At 51.8% G+C, this 7,385-nt stretch overlaps 1 non-coding gene across 1 annotated transcript; it reads right to left on the bottom strand.

Moving 5' to 3' along the window:
- Positions 1-6,623: 6,623 nt before the first annotated feature.
- On the bottom strand, positions 6,624-6,696 carry trnat-agu (transfer RNA threonine (anticodon AGU)). Its single transcript has one exon. It is a non-coding gene; the product is annotated as a tRNA-Thr (tRNA).
- Between the last annotated feature and the right edge of the window lie 689 nt (positions 6,697-7,385).

Genomic DNA, 7,385 nt, shown 5'->3' with positions numbered 1-7,385 from the left:
AGGGGAGAGAGAGGGGGAAACGGAGAGAGAGGGGAGAGGGGGAAAGAGGAGATAGAGGGGGAAGGGGAGAGAGAGAGGGGGTAGGGGAGAGAGAGGGGAAGGGTAGAGAGAGGGGGAAGGGGAGAGAGAGTGGGGAAGAGGAGAGAGAGAGAGTGGGGAAGGGGAGAGAGAGGGGAATGAGTGATAAAGAGACACGGGGAAAGCGAGAGAGTGTGAAAGAGTAAAAAGAGGCGGAATGTGTAGTGATGAGGAAAGCAGGGAGAGAGGGAGAAGGGGAAAGGACGTGTAAGGGGGCAAAAGGAGAACAGAAGAGCCTTTTGTTCCACTGTCAGTCACGGAGCTGTTTAATATTTATAATTAAAGTCGTTGTTAGTTGACAGTGAATTTAAATACTGAGATAATTTTGAGTAGGCCCTAGTGAGATTTGAACCCACGACCCTTGGTTTACTAGACTAGTGCTCTAACCCCTCAGCTATGGAGCCACCTGTTGTGGGAAAGACAGGGGAAGGAGCAGGAAAGAGAGGGGAAGGGAAAAGAGAGAGTGGAAGGAGTGAGAGAGAGGGGGAGGAGAAAGAGAGGGAGGGGAAGGGGATAGAGAGGGGGGAAGAGGAGAGAGGGAGCAGGGGAGAGAGGGGTGAATGTGCCAGAGGGGGAGGGGGAGAGTCTGATGGGAAAGGGGAGAGCGAGAGCGAGGGAAGGAGAGAAAGGGAGGTGGGAGAGGGCGAAAAGAGTGGAGACAGGGGAGTGGAGGGAGAGAGTGGGGGAGAAAAGTAAAAGGGAGAGCGGAAGGAGTGAGTGACAGTGGAAGGGGAGAGAGGGAGGGGAAGGGGAGAGAGTGGGGGAAGAGGAGAGAGAGGGGGAAGGGAAGAGGGGAGAGGGGGAAAGGGGAGAGATACCGAGGGAAGGGGAGAGGGTGGAGGTTGAAGGGAGGAAAGGGAGATGAGAGAGAGTGAGCGAAGGAGAGAGAGAGGGAGGAAGGGAGAGAGAGGGGGAAGGGGAGAGAGAAAGGGGGAGGAGAGAGAGAGAAAGAGAGGAGGAAACGGACAAAGGAGAGAGAGAGAATAAGAACATAAGAATTAGGAACAGGAGTAGGCCATCTAGCCCCTCGAGCCTGCTCCGCCATTCAACAATATTTCATGCAATTCACATAACTGGTCTTGTTAATACTGAACCAGCTAAAATCTTATAATTTTATTTTGCAATGTCATCAGGTTTCTGCTGTGATTGGCCAGATTAAGTGTGCACAATGCTGCACCCAATTCAATGACTGGATCAATGTGGTGAGACTCCAATTGGCTAGCAATCTTTGACAGAAGGCAGCAAAATGTTGGGAGAGACCAAAACAAATGAGAAAAGAACCAGGATCAACGACACTCCTCACAAAATGTTGGTCACCAGTTCCATTAAAAGAACAGAAATGGATGTTAATTGTTTGATATAATCCTAGCTTTGAATCAGACTTTTCAATGTGAGTTAATATCATGAAGTTCTTTAAGTAAATATAAAACCTTGCAAATTAAAAAAAAATTATTAGCGAGTCAGTGGAGGTTGAAAATTTGACATCACACGAGAAGCCAATAATATAACTATTAAAAATTGTGTTTTCTTGCTGAATGTTTGAGAGAGAGGAAGAGGGGGAAGGGGAAGGGAAAAGAGACAGAACTTGTCATGATGGGGAAAGTTGGAGTAGAGAAAAGAACAACCTTTTGTTCCAGGGTCAGTCTCGGAGCTGTTTAATATTTATAATTAAAGTCCTTGTTAATTGACGATGAACTAAAACACTGAGCTAATTTTGAGTAGGCACAAGTTAGATTTGAACTCACAACCGCTGGTTTATTAGACCAGTGCTCTAACCCCTGAGCTATGGAGTCAGTTGCCCTGATGCAGCCAGTGGAAGGAGCAGAAAGAGAGGGGAAGGGAAAAGAGCGAGTTGAAGGAGTGAGAGAGAGGGGGAAAAGTAAAGAGAGAGGGAAGGGCACCGAATGGGGAAGGAGTGAGAGAGAGGGAGAAGGGAAGAGAGTGGGGAAGGAGAGAGGGAAAAGGGGAGACAGGGAGGAAGAGAGAGGGGAAGGGGAGAGACAGAGGGGGAGAGGAAAGAGGGGGGAAGGGGAGAGAGTGTGTGGAGGGAGAGAGTGGATGGAGTGAGAGAGTGAAGAGGAGAGAGAGGGGAAGGAGTGTGGAGTGAATGAAAGTGGAGAGGGAAGTGGAGAGCAAGAGAGGGGGAAGGGGGAATGAATGAGAGACGGGGAAAGCGAGATAGCGGGAAAAAGATGTAGAACGGGAGAGAGAGAGTGTTATTCCAGGGTCGATCTCGGAGCTGTTTAATATCCTTGTTAACTGATGGCGAATTTAAATACAGAATTAACTTTGTGTAGTCCGCATTGATATTTGATCTTACAATCGTTGGTTCACCAAACCACTGCTTTAACCCCTGGGCTATGGAGCCAGCTGCTCTGAAAATGACAGGGAAGGAGCAGGAAAGAGAGGGGAAGGGAAAAGAGAGAGTGGAAGGGGTGAGAGAGAGGGGGAAGGGGAGAGAGAGGGAGAGGAACGGAAGAGAGTGGTGAAGGAGTGAGAGGGAAGGGTAGATGAGGAGAAAGAGAGGGGGGAGAGAGAGAGGGATGGGGAAAGAGAGGTTAAGGGAAGAGAGGGGGAAGGAGTGAGAAAGAGGAGAGAGCAGAAGGGGAGTGAGACAGGGGGAGGGGAGAGAAGTGAAGGGGAAGGGAAGAGAGGGGAAGGAGTGAGAGAGGGGGGAGGGGTGACAGAGAGGGGAAGGAGAGGGAGAGAGGTGGGGAGAGAGAAGAGAAGGAGTAGGAAAGAGGGAAGAGAGAGGGGAAGGGGAAAGGGAGAGAGATGGGGAAGGGAAGGAGAGAGAGAGGGAAAAGGGAGAAATCTGAAAGGAAAGGGAAAAGAGAGTGAGAGGAGGGAGGGAAGAGAGGGGGAAGAGAGTAGGGAAGGAGTGAGAAAGGGAGAGAGAGTGGGGGAAGGGGAGAGAGCGGGGTAGGATCTGAAAGGAAAGGGAAAAAAGAGAAAGTGGAAGGAGTGAGAGAGGGGGGAAGGGGAAAGAGAGGGAGGGGAAGGGGAGAGAGGTGGGGGGGGGGGAAGGGGAGAGAAAGGGAGAAAGGGAGAGAGGGGGGAATGGGCCAGAGGGGGAGGGGGAGTCTGATGGGAAAGGAGAGAGTGAGAATGAGTGAGAAAAGTAACGGGGAAAACGAGAGAGCGGGAACGAGTAAAAAGAGGCAGATTGTGTAGTAATGGGGAAAGTAGGGAGAGAGAGAAAGGGTGGATCAGGGGACGATCGGGGAGAGAGACAAGAACAGGAAAGCCTTTTGATCTCGGGTCAGTCTCGGAGCTGTTTCATATTTGTAATTAAAGCCCTTGTTAATTGACATAAATTTAAACACTGAGCTAATTTTGTGAAGGCCCCAGTGAGATTTGAAACCACGACCCTTGGTTTACAAGACCAGTGTTCTAACCCCTGAGCTATGGAGCCACTTACTCTGAGAAAGACAGGGGAAGGAGCAGGAAAGAGAGGGGAAGGGAAAAAAGAGAGTGGAAGGAGTTCGAGAGAGCGGGGAAAGCGGGGAGGGTGGGTGGAGAGGGAGAAGGGGAGAGAGGGGGTATGAGCCAGACGGGGAGGGGGAGAGTCTGATGGGAAGGGGAGAGCGAGAGCGAGGGAAGGAGAGAAAGGGAGGTGGGAGGGGGGTGAGACGAGGGGAGGAGAGGGAGAGAATGGGGGAGAAAATTAAATGGGAGAGAGGAAGGCGTGTCTGACAGTGGAAGGGGAGAGAGAGAGAGAGAGGGGAAGAGGAGAGAGAGAGGGAAGAGGAGAGGAAGGGGAAGGGGAGAGAGAGGGGAAAGGGAAGAGATACCGAGGGAAGTGGAGAGAGACAGGGTGAGGGGAGAGGGTGTGAGCGAAGGGAAGACAGACAGGGTGAAGGGGAGAGAGAGTGAGGGAAACATAGAAACATAGAAACATAGAAAATATGTGCAGGAGTAGGCCATTCGGCCCTTCGAGCCTGCACCACCATTCAATGAGTTAATGGCTGAACATACAACTTCAGGACCCCATTCCTACTTTCTCGCCATACCTCTTGATCCCCCTAGTAGTAAGGACTACATCTAACTCCTTTTTGAATATATTTAGTGAATTGGCCTCAACAACTTTCTGTGGTAGAGAATTCCACAGGTTCACCACTCTCTGGGTGAAGAAGTTTCTCCTCATCTCGGTCCTAAATGGCTTACCCCTTATCCTTCGACTGGGACCCCTGGTTCTGGACTTACCCAACATCGAGAACATTCTTCCTGCATCTAACATGTCCAGTCCCATCAGAATTTTAAACATTTCTATGAGATCTCCTCTCATTCTTCTGAACTCAAGTGAATACAAGCCCAGTTGATCAAGTCGTTCTTGATAGATCAGTCCTGCCATCCCGGGAATCAGTCTGTTGAACCTTCGCTGCACTCCCTCAATAGCAAGAATGTCCTTCTTCATATTAGGAGACCAAAACTGTACACAATACTCCAGGGGAGAGAGACAGGGGGAAGGGGTGAGATAGGGGAAGGAGAGAGAGAGGGGGAAGGGGAGAGAGAGAGGGGAAGGAGAGAGAGAGAGAAGAAAATGGGTAGAGGAGAGAGAGGGAACAGGTGAGACAGAGGAAGATGTGTGAGCGAGGGGGAAGGGGAAAGAGTGGGAGGGGAACGGGAGAGAGTGAGGAAGGAGAGAGAATGGGGAGGGGAGAGAGTGGGAGGGGAGAGAGAGAGGGGGTGGGGAGGGAGATTGGATGGAGTGAGAGAGGGAAGGTGAGACAGGGAGGAAGAAAGAGGGGATTGGGAGAGAGAGGGAGGGGAAGGTGAGCAAGAGGGGAAGGAGTGAGAGAGAGGAGAGAGGAAGAATCTGAAAGGAAAGGGAAAAGAGAGTGAGAGGAGGTAGGGAAGTAGTGATAGAGAGGAGGGAGGAATGGGAATGAAGTGAGAGAGAGGGGGAGAACCTGAAAGGAAAGGGAACAGTGGGAGGAATGAGACACAGGTAATTAAATACCAAATTACACCCCAGTGAGATTTAAACTCATGACCGCCTGGTTTACTAGAACAGTGCTCTAACCCCTGAGCTCTGGAGCCACATGCTGTGGGAAAGACAGGGGAAGGAGCAGGAAAGAGAGGGGAAGGGAAAAGAGAGAGTGGAAGGAGTGAGAGAGGGGGGGGAGGGGAAAGAGAGGGAGGGGAAGGGGAGAGAGGGGTGGGGGGAAGCAGAGAGAGAGAGGGGAAGGGAGACAGCGAGGAAGAGAGGAAGAGAGGGAGCTGGGGAAAGAGAGGCAGGGGATGCAGAGAGAGAGAGAGTGTATGGAATGGTGGGGAGAGTGAAGGAAAGGAGTGGGAGAGAAGGGAGGAAGGGGAAAGAGAGGGGGAAGGGGAGAGCATGAGGGGAGGGAGGGGGAAGGCGGGGAGAGGTGAATGAGTGACAGGCGGGGAGAGTGAGAGAGGGAAGGTGAGAGAGATGGAGCCGGGTCGAGAGAGGGGAAGGGGAGTATGAGGGGAAGGGAGAGAGAGGGGGAAGAATAGAGAGTGAGGGGAGAGAGGGGGAATTAGAAAGAGGGTATGGTGAGGGAGGGGGAAAGGGGGGAGAGTGGAATGAGTGATAGACGGGGAAAGCGAGATAGTGGGAAACGGAGAGGGGGGTAAAAAGATGTAGAATGGGTCGTGATGGGGAAGGGAGAGAAAGATTTGGAAGGCGAGAGAGAGTGTAAGAGAGACGAGATGAGAGGGGGAAGGGTGTGAGGGGAGCCTGTTGTTCCAGGGTCGGTCTCGGAGCTGTTTAATATTTATAATTAAAGCCCTTGTTAATTGATGGTGAATTTAAATACTGAGCTAATTTTGAGCAGGCCCCAGTGAGATTTGAACTCACGACCCCTGGAGACAGGGAGGAAGAGAGAGGGGAAGGGGAGAGAGAGAGGCAGAGAGGGGAAAGAGAGGGTGGGGATAGGGAGAGAGAGGCGAAGGAGTGAGAGAGCGGCGAAGGAGTGAGAGAGCAGAGAATGGGAGAGAGGGAGAAGGGGAGAGAGGGGGGAGCAGAAAGGGAGAGAGGGGGGAAAGGGCCAGAGGGGGAGCGGGAGAGTCTGATGGGAAAGGGGAGAGCGAGAGCGAGGGAAGGAGAGAAAGGGAGGTGGGAGGGGGGTGAGAAGAGTGGAGACAGGGGAGGGAAGGGAGAGAGTGGGGGAGAAAATGAAAAGGGAGAGGGGAAGGAGTGAGTGACAGTGGAAGGGGAGAGAGAGGGGGAAGGGGAGAGAGTGGGTGAAGGGGAGAGAGAGGGGGAAGGGGAGAGGGAGGGGAAAGGGGAGAGAGAGGGAGGGGAACGGGAGAGAGAGGGGAAGGGAAGAGAATGGGGAAGGGGAGAGAGTGGGGAAGGGATGAGGGGAATGAGTGATCAAGAGAAACAGGGAAAGCGAGAGAGTGGGAAAGAGTAAAAAGAGGCAGAATGTATAGTGATGGGGAAAGCTGGGAGAAGGGGAGAAGGGGACGAAAGGCAAGAACAGGAGAGACTTTTGTTTTAGGATCGGTCTCAGAGCTGTTTAATATTTATAATTAAAGTCTTCGTTAATTTAAACACTGAGCTTATTTTGAGTAGGCCCCAGTGAGATTTAAACTCACGACCACTGGTTTACTAGACCAGTGCTCTAACGCCTGAGCTATGGAGCCACCTGCTGTAAGGAAGACAGGGGAAGGAGCAGGAAAGAGAGTGGAAGGGAGACAGGGAGGCAGAGAGAGGAGAAGGGGAGAGCAAGAGTGGAAGGAGTGAAAGAGGGGAAGGGGAGAGAGAGGGGGAGGAACGGGAGAGAGTGGTGAAGGAGTGAGAGAGAGAGGGAAGGGGAGACAGGGAGGGGAAGGGGAGAGAGAGAGGTGGGGAAAATGTAGAAGGTGGGGAGAGAGAAGAGAAGGAGTAGGAAAGAGGGAAGAGAAAGGGGAAGGGGAAAGAGGGAGGGGAGGGGCGAGAGCTGGGGAAGGGAAAGAGAGGGAGAAGGGAAGAATATGAAAGGAAAGGGAAAGGAGAGTGAGAGGAGGGAGAGAGAGGAAGGGGAAAGAGATGTTGAGGGGAGAGAGGGGGAAGGGGTGAGAGAGAGGGGGAGGGCAGAGAGAGGGGGAGAACCTGAAAGTAAAGGGAAAAAGAGAGACAGGAGGTGGGTATTTAAATACTAAGTTAGGCCTTAGTGAGATTTGAACTCACGATCTTTGGTTTACTCGAGCAGTGCTCGAATCCCTGAGCTATGGAACCACCTGCTCTGGAAAAATAGGGGAAAGAGCAGGAAAGAGAGGGGAAGGGAAAAGAGAGAGTGGAAGGAGTGAGAGAGAGGGGGAGGAGAAATAAAGAAAGAGATGGAGGGGAAGGA

The sequence above is a fragment of the Pristiophorus japonicus genome, unplaced genomic scaffold, assembly GCF_044704955.1.
Source record: "Pristiophorus japonicus isolate sPriJap1 unplaced genomic scaffold, sPriJap1.hap1 HAP1_SCAFFOLD_495, whole genome shotgun sequence".
Taxonomy (NCBI): Eukaryota; Metazoa; Chordata; class Chondrichthyes; family Pristiophoridae; genus Pristiophorus; species Pristiophorus japonicus.
This window is presented reverse-complemented; position numbering and strand designations above follow the sequence as displayed.